Source organism: Aquarana catesbeiana, unplaced genomic scaffold (assembly GCF_042186555.1).
Source record: "Aquarana catesbeiana isolate 2022-GZ unplaced genomic scaffold, ASM4218655v1 unanchor211, whole genome shotgun sequence".
Classification (NCBI taxonomy): domain Eukaryota; kingdom Metazoa; phylum Chordata; class Amphibia; order Anura; family Ranidae; genus Aquarana; species Aquarana catesbeiana.
Window position 1 is genome coordinate 1491496 of NW_027362637.1, and position 16222 is coordinate 1507717.

Consider the following 16222-nt stretch of genomic DNA (forward strand, 5'->3'; position numbering starts at 1 on the left):
CATAGACACATGGAGCTGACAGGCAGGGAGGGAGAGGATGACAGAAGAGAGCTGTGAATGACGGAGGCACGTAAACTGACCACGGTGTCAAGGCCCAGCTGCCATGATAAACCATGGTCAGTTTACAGGGGGGAGGGCAGACACAGGCAGGATCAGCCAGGTCCTGCCTGTTTCTGTCCTCCCCCCTCGGCCTGACTGTCTCTCAGAGCCTCACCAAGTAGGTTTTAACTAAGACTCACTAAGTAGGTCTTCATAGGTAGGGCAAGCACGGAGGCAATGCCAGTGGCTCTGGACCTGGAAAACGCTCAGTGTCCTACATGGAACCTAGTTCCCAAAGGTCACTATCAGCCTAGCCCTGCAACATTCAGTTCAGCAGGGTCTGGACACAGTACTCCAGAAGTCAGGTTAATGTCAGATAGCTGCCATTGAAGAGACAAGGATTTAGCTGCGATTTTAAGAAAAAAAAAAAAAGTTGAATAAAAAAAAATGTACTAGCAAAAAATAGGTTAATCTTACCACAGCAGAATTAAGAAGGACGACCATCCTTCCAGGACACTAGCAAAAATGGAGGCATGCTGGTAGTAGTTTACCTGTGTCCAATCTTCCTGTACATGGCAGTATAACCTGAAGGTTAAAAACCTCCTGTGTCCCCTCAAGGGACAGGGCAAAAACACAATTTATCCAACTTCTATTCTTGTGGGAGACATGAGGAGGATGGTTGAGAAGCTCAGAAATAGCCTAGCTATTCACTCAAACTCTTTCCTATTGACTCTAAAGTTCTCCCTGGCCATCTGGAAGATAAAACTACTGCCCCCTCATTTTTGGGCCTTCCCCAAGGCTTCCTAAGCCAGCCTCCATGAGTTCATCCACACAAGGTGCCTGCAGCACTTCATCTGACAAAACATTTTCAAACCATCCAAAATGCACATATTCCATTATGTGTAATGTTGTATGAGAAGGGCAGCAGCTTTAAGCACTGTACTTTTCTAGTGTCTAAGAAAAGGAACAATCATTTGCTAAAACTCTATACAATAGCTGGACAAAAGGTATAATCCTATGTAGGCGATAATGAAAATGATTGCACATGGCTACATTAACAAAGAACATAAACTGTGTAAAACAGAGCAGTGTACCTTATTGTTCTGGTGGTCTCCACTCACAGCTATAGGGTACATCACATATTTCCCACCTCGATCCTCACTGGGTGCACACAGCTCCATGCTGTCTGGATCGTGTTCAGACCCGAAGTTATGGCCCAACTCATGAGTAGTCACCAGGTCAGCCTCCTGTCCGGAAATTACACACGTTAGACCACAAAAAAGACAAATGCAGAGTCCAAGTTAAAGAACACCTGTGATTTTTTGATAGTTTGAGTCAAATACTGCGGCCAAAAAAATTAGATTTACCTGTAAATTCAATATCTAATAGTGCAGTACAGGACACAGGCAAAGTATTCATAGACCCTGGATTATAGGCTGCACCTTCACAAAGACACGCTCCCTGAGTAGCTTCTCTATAACGCCACCCCATGAGGCCTCAGGTTTGTAGCAAGTAATGCAGAGTAACCAAGTAATGGATGGGAAGGTGGCCTGTGTCCCCAGCGGCTATGGGGAGTGGTGGGGTCTGAACTTCCGCTTTGATCACCTGGGAAGTCAGTGAGAACCTGTCTAAATCATGTACCTGCACCCCCAAAAGCCATTCCAAAATGTAGGAGGGAGGAAAAGTGTTACGTCTCCTTTTGGGTGAATTTCGCTTTAAGTGTTGTGTGAGCAATCACAGCAAAGAGCAAATGTTCACCTGAGGTTTAACCATGGTCAACATTCGTCTGGTTTCCACCATAGCTATGGGTGAGGGTATTCCCCAATGGGGACACCCACACCCTACTCACAGAGTAGGGTGTGGAATATAGGATAAGCATGTCCAGAAGAAGTATGCGGGAACCTAGGTGTAGATCGTCCTGTAACGAATCCTTGTGGCGAAAGGGTGGGAGGAAGCACCTGAGTACCTTATAAGGGCTCTAGGAGGAAGTAGCGGTAAATTAGGCAACCAGTGGTGTGATGTAACTAAGTGATTTAATTTTAGTACCAAGTTTATGAAGTTTACACTGGAAAGTCAACACATTCCAAGCAAAGCCCTGTTTTTTGTAGTAATGGTCAGAGGTACAGGGTGACCTTTTCTTATCTGTCCACAACACTGCATTCTTATAAATATATAGTGTGTGTGTATATATATATATATATATATATATATATATATATATATATATATATATATATATATATATATATGTTTTTTTTTTATATATTTTTTTTTTTTTTTATTAATTACATACCCCGGCAGAATTTATGATTTCTTGGCCATTTCTCAGAGAATATGAATTATAGCACAAAAACTTCTTTCACTCATGGTTAGTGTTTGGCTGAAGCCATTTATTATAAATCAACTGTGTTTACTCTTTTTAAATCATAATCACAACAGAAACTACCCAAATGACTCTGGTCAAAATTTTTCATACCCCAGTTCTTAATACCATGTATTGTCCCCTTTAACATCAATAACAGTTTGAAGTTACATAGTTACATAGTTACATAGTTACATAGTAGGTGAGGTTGAAAAAAGACACAAGTCCATCAAGTCCAACCTATGTGTGTGATTATGTGTCAGTATTACATTACATATCCCTGTATATTGCGGTCATTCAGGTGATTATCTAATAGTTTCTTGAAGCTATGAATGCTCCCCGCTGAGACCACCGCCTGTGGAAGGGAATTCCACATCCTTGCCACTCTTACAGTAAAGAACCCTCTACGTAGTTTAAGGTTAAACCTCTTTTCTTCTAATTGTAGTAAGTGGCCACGAGTCTTATTAAACGCTCTTCTGCGAAAAAGTTTTATCCCTATTGTGGGGTCACCAGTACAGTATTTGTAAATTGAAATCATATCCCCTCTCAAGCGTCTCTTCTCCAGAGAGAATAAGTTCAGTGCTCGCAACCTTTCCTCATAACTAAGATCCTCCAAACCCTTTATTAGCTTTGTTGCCCTTCTTTGTACTCGCTCCATTTCCAGTACATCCCTCCTGAGGACTGGTGCCCAGAACTGGACAGCATACTCCAGGTGCGGCCGGACCAGAGTCTTGTAGAGCGGGAGAATTATCGTTTTATCTCTGGAGTTGATCCCCCTTTGAATGCATGCCAATATTCTGTTTGCTTTATTAGCAGCAGCTTGGCATTGCATGCCATTGCTGAGCCTATCATCTACTAGGACCCCCAGGTCCTTTTCCATCCTAGATTCCCCCAGAGGTTCTCCCCCCAGTGTATAGATTGCATTCATATGTTTGCCACCCAAATGCATTATTTTGCATTTTTCTACATTGAACCTCATTTGCCATATAGCCACCCACTCCATTAATTTGTTCAGGTCTTTTTGCAAGATTTCCACATCCTGCGGAGAAGTTATTGCCCTGCTTAGCTTAGTATCGTCTGCAAATACAGAGATTGAACTGTTTATCCCATCCTCCAGGTCGTTTATGAACAAATTAAATAGGATTGGTCTCAGCACAGAACCCTGGGGAACCCCACTACCCACCCCTGACCATTCTGAGTACTCCCCATTTATCACCACCCTCTGAACACGCCCTTGTAGCCAGTTTTCAATCCATGTACTCACCCTATGGTCCATGCCAACGCACCTTATTTTGTACAGTAAACGTTTATGGGGAACTGTGTCAAATGCTTTTGCAAAATCCAGATACACCACGTCTACGGGCCTTCCTTTATCTAGATGGCAACTCACCTCCTCATAGAAGGTTAATAGATTGGTTTGGCAAGAACGATTCTTCATGAATCCATGCTGATTACTGCTAATGATATCATTCTTATTACTAAAATCTTGTATATAGTCCCTTATCATCCCCTCCAAGAGTTTACATACTATTGATGTTAGGCTAACTGGTCTGTAATTCCCAGGGATGTTTTTTGGGCCCTTTTTAAATATTGGTGCTACATTGGCTTTTCTCCAAGCAGCTGGTACCATTCCAGTCAATAGACTGTCTGTAAAAATTAGGAACAACGGTCTGGCAATCACCTGACTGAGTTCCCTAAGTACCCTCGGATGCAAGCCATCTGGTCCCGGTGATTTATTAATGTTAAGTTTCTCAAGTCTAATTTTAATTCCGTCCTCTGTTAACCATGTAGGTGCTTCCGGTGTTGTGTCATGAGGATAAACACTGCAGTTTTGGTTACTGAAGCCCCCCGATTCACTCGTGAAGACTGAGGAGAAGAATAAATTCAATACCTTTGCCATCTCCCCATCCTTTGTAACCAGATGTCCTTCCTCATTCTTTATGGGGCCAATATGGTCTGTCCTCCCTTTTTTACTGTTTACATACTTAAAGAATTTCTTGGGATTTTTTTTGCTCTCCTCCGCTATGTGTCTTTCATGTTCTATCTTAGCCGTCCTAATTGCACCCTTACATTTCTTATTGCATTCTTTATAAAGTCTGAATGCTGAGGATGATCCCTCAACCTTGTATTTTTTGAAGGCCTTCTCCTTTGCTTTTATATGCATTTTTACATTGGAGTTAAGCCATCCAGGATTTTTGTTTGCTCTTTTAAATTTATTACCCAATGGGATACATTGGCTAATGCCCTTATTTAATATGCTCTTAAAGCAAACCCATCTCTCCTCCGTATTCTTTGTTCCTAATATTTTATCCCAATTTATGCCTTTTAGCAAGGTTTGTAGTTTAGGGAAGTTGGCTCTTTTGAAATTCAGTGTCTTTGTGTTCCCTTCATGTTTCCTATTTGTGTGATTTATACTGAAACTAATTGACCTGTGATCGCTGTTACCTAAATTGCCCCATATTTCCACATCTGTGATCAGGTCTGTATTGTTGGTAATCAGTAGATCCAGTAATGTTTTATTTCTAGTTGGTGCGTCTACCATCTGACCCATAAAATTGTCCTGCAAGACATTAAGGAACTGGCGAGCCTTAACAGAATGCGCGGTTCCCTCCGCCCAGTCTATGTCTGGATAATTAAAATCCCCCATTATGATAACACTTCCCATCCTTGCTGCTAATCCAATTTGTGATAGGAGATCCGTCTCCACTTCCTCCCTCAGGTTAGGGGGCCTATAGCATACTCCCAGTATTATTTTCCCCTTAGCTTCATCCCTTTGGAGCCCTACCCATAAAGATTCCACCTCCTCCCTAGCTCCCTCAGTGATGTCATCTCTCACATTCACTTGTACATTATTCTTGATATATAGGCATAACCCTCCCCCTTTTTTACCCTCTCTATCCTTGCGGTATAGGGTATACCCTTGAATGTTTGCCAGCCAATCATGAGAGCTGTTGAACCAGGTCTCTGAAATTCCCACAAAATCCAAATCCTCCTTGTACAACAGTATCTCTAGTTCACCCATCTTGTCCGCCATGCTCCTGGCATTAGTGAACATGCCGCATAGTTTAGACCGGTCGCATATTGTCCTCGTATTGGGTGTTTCAAGATTGCAACTAGGACTTGCTACTATACTCACCTTGTGTTTTTGTGCTTTGGTTAACCTACCACTAATGCCCCCAATACTACCCTCTGGAATATCTTCCGCGCTGGCTATCACTGTCTCTGGACCCTCCCCCCCCATCGCCTAGTTTAAAAACCCCTCTAACTTTTTGCCCATCTTCATTCCCAGCAGATCTGCACCCTCCTCATTTAGGTGCAGTCCGTCCCTCCTATAGTACCGGTTTCCGACTGAAAAGTCGGCCCAGTCCTCCAGGAACCCAAACCCCTCCTTACTACACCAGCTCTTCAGCCACTTGTTTACTTCCCTAATCTCCCTCTGCCTTTCTGGTGTGGCTCGATGTACCGGTAGTATTCCTGAGAATACTACCTTGGAGGTCCTTTTCCTCAATTTAGCACCTAAATCCCTAAAATCGTTCTTTAGGACACTCCATCTGCCTCTGACTTTGTCATTGGTGCCAACGTGCACCATGACAGCCGGGTCTTCCCCAGCCCCTCCCAGTAATCTGTCCACAAGATCCGTGATGTGCCGAACCCGAGCGCCCGGTAGACAACATACTGTTCGGCGCTTCAGGTCTTGGTTACAGATTGCCCTCTCTGTCCTTCTAAGAATTGAGTCCCCTACCACCAGTATCTGTCTTTCCTTTCCCTTTGCTGCCCCCCCACTCTCACTGGAGGAGTTCTTCCCCTGGCAGCTAGGAGAGTCCCTCATCTCCAGCAGTGCTGGTCCCTGACTGGTTTCACCAATGTCACTCAATGGAGCGTACTTATTGGGATGCTCCAGTCCTGGATCAGCCTCTCTGGCACTTCCCCCTCTACCCCTCCTGACTGTCACCCATCTACTCTTTGCTAGTGCCTGCACCTCTTTGTCTCCACCCGCCTCTGTGCTGGCCCCTGCCGTGTACGTTCCTGGCTCACCTTTAGTATGGAGGGACTTCTCAGTGCTGACAGTTGCTTCCCCAGATTCAGTACCTGGGCTTCCAGGGAAACAATGTGCTTACATTTTGCACAGCAGTATTCGTCCTCGATCGGATGATCAAGGAACGCATACATGCGGCAAGATGTACAAAGAGTCGCCTCTCCACACCCGCCGGGCATCGTACCTATTGAATATAGTGAGGATTTGGGGATTTTACCCTGTCCAAATTACCTAACAGCTAGCTTCCTGGCACTAATACTCAAGACAATACACAGGTACACAACAATACAATACACAGGTACACAACAAGACAATACACAGGTACACAATAAGACAATACACAGGTACGCACAGACCTACGTGCACTAGCAATACACAAGTATACAGTACACAAGTACTAACAATCCACACACACTACTCAGACAACACTCAGATACTCACACTACACAGGTACTATGACCCCTGTTATAACCTCCTGTTTTTTAACTCCCACTTATTCCAGCTCCACTTACACCAAGTTCCACAGCTTCAGACTGAGCATGCTCAGACTGAGTCCTACAACCAGTTAAATAGGCACCTGTGAGCAATTAACCACACCCTTTAATTGATGGAACCAGAGGAAAAAAAAAAGAAAAAAAAAAGCTATTTAAAAAGTGACAGCAAAAGGCAAATTAAAAATTAAAAGGAAAAGCCCCAAAAATGCAACCCAGTAAACAAACAGCAAACAGCAAGCAAACAGCAAGCAAACAGCAAGACTTGTACACTCTAACTCTGTTTTTTTAACTCCCACTTATTCCAGCTCCACTTACACCAAGTTCCACAGCTTCAGACTGAGAACGCTCAGACTGAGTCCTACAACCAGTTAAATAGGCACCTGTGAGCAATTAACCACACCCTTTAATTGATGGAACCAGAGGAAAAAAAAAAAAAAAGAAAAGCTATTTAAAAAGTGACAGCAAAAGGCAAATTAAAAACTAAAAGGAAAAGCCCCAAAAATGCAACCCAGTAAACAAACAGAAAACAGCAAGCAAACAGCAAGCAAACAGCAAGACTTGTACACTCTAACTCTGTTTTTTTAACTCCCACTTATTCCAGCTCCACTTACACCAAGTTCCACAGCTTCAGACTGAGCACGCTCAGACTGAGTCCTACAACCAGTTAAATAGGCACCTGTGAGCAATTAACCACACCCTTTAATTGATGTTTATGCGACTGTTTCAGCTCCTCCCCGCAAGCATTAACCACCTTAATGCGAGCTCCCTCGCATGGTGGTTAGTGCTTGCGGGCGCGCTCCCATGATACAGCCGGCGGCTATAGCCGCTCACTGTGTCACTCGGCCCCGCCCCCCAGCGCGCCGCGTCATTGGATGTGATTGACAGCAGCGCGAGCCAATGGCTGCGCTGCTTCCAATCCATCCACTGTAGCCCATCAGCGGCCAGTGTGAGCGGAGGAATAGATGTCGGGAACGCGAAGCTGACTTTCGAGGCGTCAGGTAAGTAAAACGGGGGGGGCTGGGGGCGGCGGTATTGTCAGAAGTTTTTTCACCTTAATGCATAGAATGCATTAAGGTGAAAAAATTTTTACCTTTACAACCCCTTTAAGCATACTACAGCTTTTGCATTCCCCATAATGAAAAAATAATCCAGCAGCAGTCACACTGACTGCTACAGGTAGGTCTACTGGGAAATCAGGGTCACCAAACACAGAAATGTACAGTGCATATCACATTTTGTTATGTTACAGTCTTATTCCAAAATGGATTAAATTCATTATTTTCCTCAAAATTTTACAAACAATACCCCATAAAGACAACGTGAAAGAAGTTTGTTTGAAATCTCTGCTAATTTATTAAAAATAAAAAACGAAAAAAAATCCCACGTACATAAGTATTCACAGCCTTTGCTCAATACTCTGTTGAAGAGGTGCAGGCACTAGCAAAGAGTAGATGGGTGACAGTCAGGAGGGGTAGAGGGGGAAGTGCCAGAGAGGCTGATCCAGGACTGGAGCATCCCAATAAGTACGCTCCATTGAGTGACATTGGTGAAACCAGTCAGGGACCAGCACTGCTGGAGATGAGGGACTCTCCTAGCTGCCAGGGGAAGAACTCCTCCAGTGAGAGTGGGGGGGCAGCAAAGGGAAAGGAAAGACAGATACTGGTGGTAGGGGACTCAATTCTTAGAAGGACAGAGAGGGCAATCTGTAACCAAGACCTGAAGCGCCGAACAGTATGTTGTCTACCGGGCGCTCGGGTTCGGCACATCACGGATCTTGTGGACAGATTACTGGGAGGGGCTGGGGAAGACCCGGCTGTCATGGTGCACGTTGGCACCAATGACAAAGTCAGAGGCAGATGGAGTGTCCTAAAGAACGATTTTAGGGATTTAGGTGCTAAATTGAGGAAAAGGACCTCCAAGGTAGTGTTCTCAGGAATACTACCGGTACATCGAGCCACACCAGAAAGGCAGAGGGAGATTAGGGAAGTAAACAAGTGGCTGAAGAGCTGGTGTAGTAAGGAGGGGTTTGGGTTCCTGGAGGACTGGGCCGACTTTTCAGTCGGAAACCGGTACTATAGGAGGGACGGACTGCACCTAAATGAGGAGGGTGCAGATCTGCTGGGAATGAAGATGGGCAAAAAGTTAGAGGGGTTTTTAAACTAGGCGATGGGGGGGAGGGTCCAGAGACAGTGATAGCCAGCGCGGAAGATATTCCAGAGGGTAGTATTGGGGGCATTAGTGGTAGGTTAACCAAAGCACAAAAACACAAGGTGAGTATAGTAGCAAGTCCAAGTTGCAATCTTGAAACACCCAATACGAGGGCAATATGCGACCGGTCTAAACTATGCGGCATGTTCACTAATGCCAGGAGCATGGCGGACAAGATGGGTGAACTAGAGATACTGTTGTACAAGGAGGATTTGGATTTTGTGGGAATTTCAGAGACCTGGTTCAACAGCTCTCATGATTGGCTGGCAAACATTCAAGGGTATACCCTATACCGCAAGGATAGAGAGGGTAAAAAAGGGGGAGGGGTATGCCTATATATCAAGAATAATGTACAAGTGAATGTGAGAGATGACATCACTGAGGGAGCTAGGGAGGAGGTGGAATCTTTATGGGTAGGGCTCCAAAGGGATGAAGCTAAGGGGAAAATAATACTGGGAGTATGCTATAGGCCCCCTAACCTGAGGGAGGAAGTGGAGACGGATCTCCTATCACAAATTGGATTAGCAGCAAGGATGGGAAGTGTTATCATAATGGGGGATTTTAATTATCCAGACATAGACTGGGCGGAGGGAACCGCGCATTCTGTTAAGGCTCGCCAGTTCCTTAATGTCTTTCAGGACAATTTTATGGGTCAGATGGTAGACGCACCAACTAGAAATAAAACATTACTGGATCTACTGATTACCAACAATACAGACCTGATCACAGATGTGGAAATACGGGGCAATTTAGGTAACAGCGATCACAGGTCAATTAGTTTCAGTATAAATCACACAAATAGGAAACATGAAGGGAACACAAAGACACTGAATTTCAAAAGAGCCAACTTCCCTAAACTACAAACCTTGCTAAAAGGCATAAATTGGGATAAAATATTAGGAACAAAGAATACGGAGGAGAGATGGGTTTGCTTTAAGAGCATATTAAATAAGGGCATTAGCCAATGTATCCCATTGGGTAATAAATTTAAAAGAGCAAACAAAAATCCTGGATGGCTTAACTCCAATGTAAAAATGCATATAAAAGCAAAGGAGAAGGCCTTCAAAAAATACAAGGTTGAGGGATCATCCTCAGCAGTCAGACTTTATAAAGAATGCAATAAGAAATGTAAGGGTGCAATTAGGACGGCTAAGATAGAACATGAAAGACACATAGCGGAGGAGAGCAAAAAAAATCCCAAGAAATTCTTTAAGTATGTTGTCACGGAACGCCCCACACTCCGCTTGAGTGCTTCTGTCATATACCGCTTCCTAAGTTCTGGAACACGAGTCCAATGGATCTGGCTATAGGAACCCCAAGAACTAGACAACACCAGTCTTGGAGTACATCAGAACTACCTTTATTTTGAGATCTCACAGACCTTTATACAGCAGGGATGACTCAAAGCTAACCTAATTAACATGACCTAATTTACTACAAAATGTACCCAGACCAGATGACAGTCTTGTGGGCACCGAGCTTCACACATTAATACAATTAACAATACAAACAACAATCTCCCCCCTCCTCAGCCTAGACCATTCGTCTATTAGCCAGTGCTGGTGGCTAATGTGATCAGCTCTCTCAATTAACATAAACACATGTTGATAACACCAGCATCTCCTCACAGGATGTGTCCCAACAGAATGAATCAGTCTTATCAGCAGGGGGCTGCTGGAGGAATCCCCCCTCCCTCTTCAGGGACACAAATCTACAGTAAGGAGTCCCCATACAATATATACATGACTGAGTCCGATTAATACAGTTCAGACTGGATTTCTCATTCACCTCAAATGCTAGGGCCCATAATCGGTGGGCAACAGGCTTGCATACAGTCCTCTCCAACAGCCTCTGCTCCGGCCAGGTCCGTGACATTTCTCCCCTTTCGGCAGGAGACTAACACAGGAGGAGACCCCAGACGGATTGACTCCGAAGTTGGTCCATAGTTCCAGTCCTCTACTGCCTGTACCCACACAGTACCCCAAACAAATTATTCCAAACAGTGTATTACTCACCCAGCCATCCTCTGCCTCTCTCAGAGAACATATCTGCCGCTGGGGAGAGGCCCGGACTGGCCCTTCTCCCTGGAATCCTTTCTGCCGCTGGAGAGAAGACAGGGGGACTGGGCTCACTCCATCCTGCTGTTGGGGATCTGGGCCGACTGCCCAGCATCCCTGGGGTATACAGGTGGGGACTGAAGCCCCATCAACCAACACCAGATCAAGCTGCAGTTGTGAGGTGATGACTGCATTCTCTCCTTGGATCCTGATCTGCAGCTCGCGATAGACTGCCACCTCCTCACCTTGGGCCTCCACAATTGCTGCAGGTGTGGGGCAGAGGTCTTGGACCCTCTGTCCGGTTGCCAGCACTTCTGCTGGGGGTTTGCCAGGTGGTTCTTCCTCTACAGAAACGTCTATTAAATCCCCAGTCTCTGGAATTGGTAAAAGTGTGGGACAGAGGTCTTGGATCCTCTGTTCAGTTACCAGATCTTCAGCTGGAGAAGTTTGTTTTAACTCCATAGATGCTGCTGGCAGAAAATCACATGTCCCTGTCAGTGTTGTGGGAGAAAGGCTGACTACCTCTTCTCTCAGGAAGGCTGAAGCCACTGTTGGTGCTGGGCAGAACACAGTGAACTTTGGCCCTGATAGCAGCTCTTCTGCTGGAGGCTCATCAGGTTGTTCTTCCTCAGCAGAAAAGTCTATTAAATCCTCTACCTCTATAACTGGTGTCTGTGGATAGAGGTTCACCATCTCCTGTCCGTGGAACTCAGAAGATGCCATCAGTGCTGAGCAGAGCGCAATGAAGTTTGGCCCTAATCCCAACTCTTCTGCTGGGGGCTCACCCGATGGTTCTTCCTCAGCAGAAAAGTCTATCAAATCCCCTGTCTCTGCAACTGGTGTCTGGGGATGGAGGTTCACCATCTCCTGTCCATGGAACCCAGAAGATGTTATCAGTGCTGGGCAGAGGTTAGCAGAGCTCTGCCCTGTTGTCAGCACTTCAGTTTTGGGGATGGCAATCTCCAGATTTTCCACTGCAGATTCTCTGGCATGCTGCTGGACAGGCACATTCCTCCATCCAAGATCATCCCATGCAGAAACAGGATCATCAAGGTCAGTCAGCACTTGCTGCATCTGCCATAAGACCTCCGCCTCCATAGCTGTGGGGGCAGGTTGGCAAAGCACACTATCGCTCTGCCACATTGCCGACTCTTCAGCCAGGATTTCAGGGTTGTCAGCTGGTATTTCCTGATAGTCCCAGGCAAAGGGAGCCCAGCCCTGGCACTGAGCAATGTCTAGCAGCCGTCTGTAGGCGATCTCTAGCTCCCATTCCTGAACGGCCAGAAACTCCAAATCTTCCTGTGCCCAGTGCACTTCCGAAATGTTCAGTAGCCCTTCTCTGAAATCCATGATTTCGTTCACCCGCCGCTCCAAATCACTCCCAAAGTTAGGGTCCCCTGTCAGCTTCACAAACAACAGTCCCAAGCCGCCGTAGCTTAAGCCTTCCGTTGGGCTGTCATCCGCTATCCAGGGACATGCTTGAGATACATGCCACCGGAGGGCTCTGTAGCTCTCATCCAGCTTCATCTCTGCCCAGACCAGCCTGCTTAATTCAGCTGTCTGCTTCTTGTGTGGTTTTTCTCCCAAAAACCGCACCCGCAGTCCGTACTGCGACCAGTACCTTTCCTCGATGGAGGGGAGAACTTTTCCCTGGTGTCGCTGCTCACGGGCTAGCGCTTCCTTCCAGAGTTTGCAGCGAATAGAATCACACCATCCCAGCAGGACCTGCTCCGATACTGGTCCTCTGTGCTGTATCTGCATCTCTCGCAACCTCCTTCTGAATTCCTCATCCATGGCGGCTGGTATCTGTACCTCTCCTCTTCTGCTATCTGGACCTTGGATCCAGATGGAAGTTTGGATGTCCCAGACTTCAGGAAGCTTTCCCGCTGCTTGCCACCAATGTCACGGAACGCCCCACACTCCGCTTGAGTGCTTCTGTCATATACCGCTTCCTAAGTTCTGGAACACGAGTCCAATGGATCTGGCTATAGGAACCCCAAGAACTAGACAACACCAGTCTTGGAGTACATCAGAACTACCTTTATTTTGAGATCTCACAGACCTTTATACAGCAGGGATGACTCAAAGCTAACCTAATTAACATGACCTAATTTACTACAAAATGTACCCAGACCAGATGACAGTCTTGTGGGCACCGAGCTTCACACATTAATACAATTAACAATACAAACAACAATCTCCCCCCTCCTCAGCCTAGACCATTCGTCTATTAGCCAGTGCTGGTGGCTAATGTGATCAGCTCTCTCAATTAACATAAACACATGTTGATAACACCAGCATCTCCTCACAGGATGTGTCCCAACAGAATGAATCAGTCTTATCAGCAGGGGGCTGCTGGAGGAATCCCCCCTCCCTCTTCAGGGACACAAATCTACAGTAAGGAGTCCCCATACAATATATACATGACTGAGTCCGATTAATACAGTTCAGACTGGATTTCTCATTCACCTCAAATGCTAGTGCCCATAATCGGTGGGCAACAGGCTTGCATACAGTCCTCTCCAACAGCCTCTGCTCCGGCCAGGTCCGTGACATATGTAAACAGTAAAAAAGGGAGGACAGACCATATTGGCCCCATAAAGAATGAGGAAGGACATCTGGTTACAAAGGATGGGGAGATGGCAAAGGTATTGAATTTATTCTTCTCCTCAGTCTTCACGAGTGAATCGGGGGGCTTCAGTAACCAAAACTGCAGTGTTTATCCTCATGACACAACACCGGAAGCACCTACATGGTTAACAGAGGACGGAATTAAAATTAGACTTGAGAAACTTAACATTAATAAATCACCGGGACCAGATGGCTTGCATCCGAGGGTACTTAGGGAACTCAGTCAGGTGATTGCCAGACCGTTGTTCCTAATTTTTACAGACAGTCTATTGACTGGAATGGTACCAGCTGATTGGAGAAAAGCCAATGTAGCACCAATATTTAAAAAGGGCCCAAAAAACATCCCTGGGAATTACAGACCAGTTAGCCTAACATCAATAGTATGTAAACTCTTGGAGGGGATGATAAGGGACTATATACAAGATTTTAGTAATAAGAATGATATCATTAGCAGTAATCAGCATGGATTCATGAAGAATCGTTCTTGCCAAACCAATCTATTAACCTTCTATGAGGAGGTGAGTTGCCATCTAGATAAAGGAAGGCCCGTAGACGTGGTGTATCTGGATTTTGCAAAAGCATTTGACACAGTTCCCCATAAACGTTTACTGTACAAAATAAGGTGCGTTGGCATGGACCATAGGGTGAGTACATGGATTGAAAACTGGCTACAAGGGCGTGTTCAGAGGGTGGTGATAAATGGGGAGTACTCAGAATGGTCAGGGGTGGGTAGTGGGGTTCCCCAGGGTTCTGTGCTGGGACCAATCCTATTTAATTTGTTCATAAACGACCTGGAGGATGGGATAAACAGTTCAATCTCTGTATTTGCAGACGATACTAAGCTAAGCAGGGCAATAACTTCTCCGCAGGATGTGGAAATCTTGCAAAAAGACCTGAACAAATTAATGGAGTGGGTGACTACATGGCAAATGAGGTTCAATGTAGAAAAATGCAAAATAATGCATTTGGGTGGCAAACATATGAATGCAATCTATACACTGGGGGGAGAACCTCTGGGGGAATCTAGGATGGAAAATGACCTGGGGGTCCTAGTAGATGATAGGCTCAGCAATGGCATGCAATGCCAAGCTGCTGCTAATAAAGCAAACAGAATATTGGCATGCATTAAAAGGGGGATCAACTCCAGAGATAAAACGATAATTCTCCCGCTCTACAAGACTCTGGTCCGGCCGCACCTGGAGTATGCTGTCCAGTTCTGGGCACCAGTCCTCAGGAGGGATGTACTGGAAATGGAGCGAGTACAAAGAAGGGCAACAAAGCTAATAAAGGGTTTGGAGGATCTTAGTTATGAGGAAAGGTTGCGAGCACTGAACTTATTCTCTCTGGAGAAGAGACGCCTGAGAGGGGATATGATTTCAATTTACAAATACTGTACTGGTGACCCCACAATAGGGATAAAACTTTTTCGCAGAAGAGCGTTTAATAAGACTCGTGGCCACTTATTACAATTAGAAGAAAAGAGGTTTAACCTTAAACTACGTAGAGGGTTCTTTACTGTAAGAGTGGCAAGGATGTGGAATTCCCTTCCACAGGCGGTGGTCTCAGCGGGGAGCATTGATAGCTTCAAGAAACTATTAGATAATCACCTGAATGACCGCAATATACAGGGATATGTAATGTAATACTGACACATAATCACACACATAGGTTGGACTTGATGGACTTGTGTCTTTTTTTTAACCTCACCTACTATGTAACTATGTAACTATGTAACTTCAAACTGTTATTGATGTTAAAGGGGACAATACATGGTATTAAGAACTGGGGTATGAAAAATTTTGACCAGAGTCATTTGGGTAGTTTCTGTTGTGATTATGATTTAAAAAGAGTAAACACAGTTGATTTATAATAAATGGCTTCAGCCAAACACTAACCATGAGTGAAAGAAGTTTTTGTGCTATAATTCATATTCTCTGAGAAATGGCCAAGAAATCATAAATTCTGCTGGGGTATGTAATTAATAAAAAAAAAAAATATATATATAAAAAAAAAATATATATATATATATATATATATATATATATATACACACACACACTATATATTTATAAGAATGCAGTGTTGTGGACAGATAAGAAAAGGTCACCCTGTACCTCTGACCATTACTACAAAAAACAGGGCTTTGCTTGGAATGTGTTGACTTTCCAGTGTAAACTTCATAAACTTGGTACTAGAATTAAATCACTTAGTTACATCACACCACTGGTTGCCTAATTTACCGCTACTTCCTCCTAGAGCCCTTATAAGGTACTCAGGTGCTTCCTCCCACCCTTTCGCCACAAGGATTCGTTACAGGACGATCTACACCTAGGTTCCCGCATATTTCTTCTGGACATGCTTATGTGAGTAGGGTGTGGGTGTCCCCATTGGGGAA

General features: G+C 44.9%; 1 long non-coding RNA gene across 2 annotated transcripts in view; it reads left to right on the forward strand.

Annotated features, from left to right (window-relative positions):
- The window catches only part of LOC141121500 (uncharacterized), a 1788704-nt gene that overhangs the window by 1491495 nt on the left and 280987 nt on the right, over positions 1-16222 (forward strand). The gene's annotated exons all lie outside the window — the stretch shown is intronic.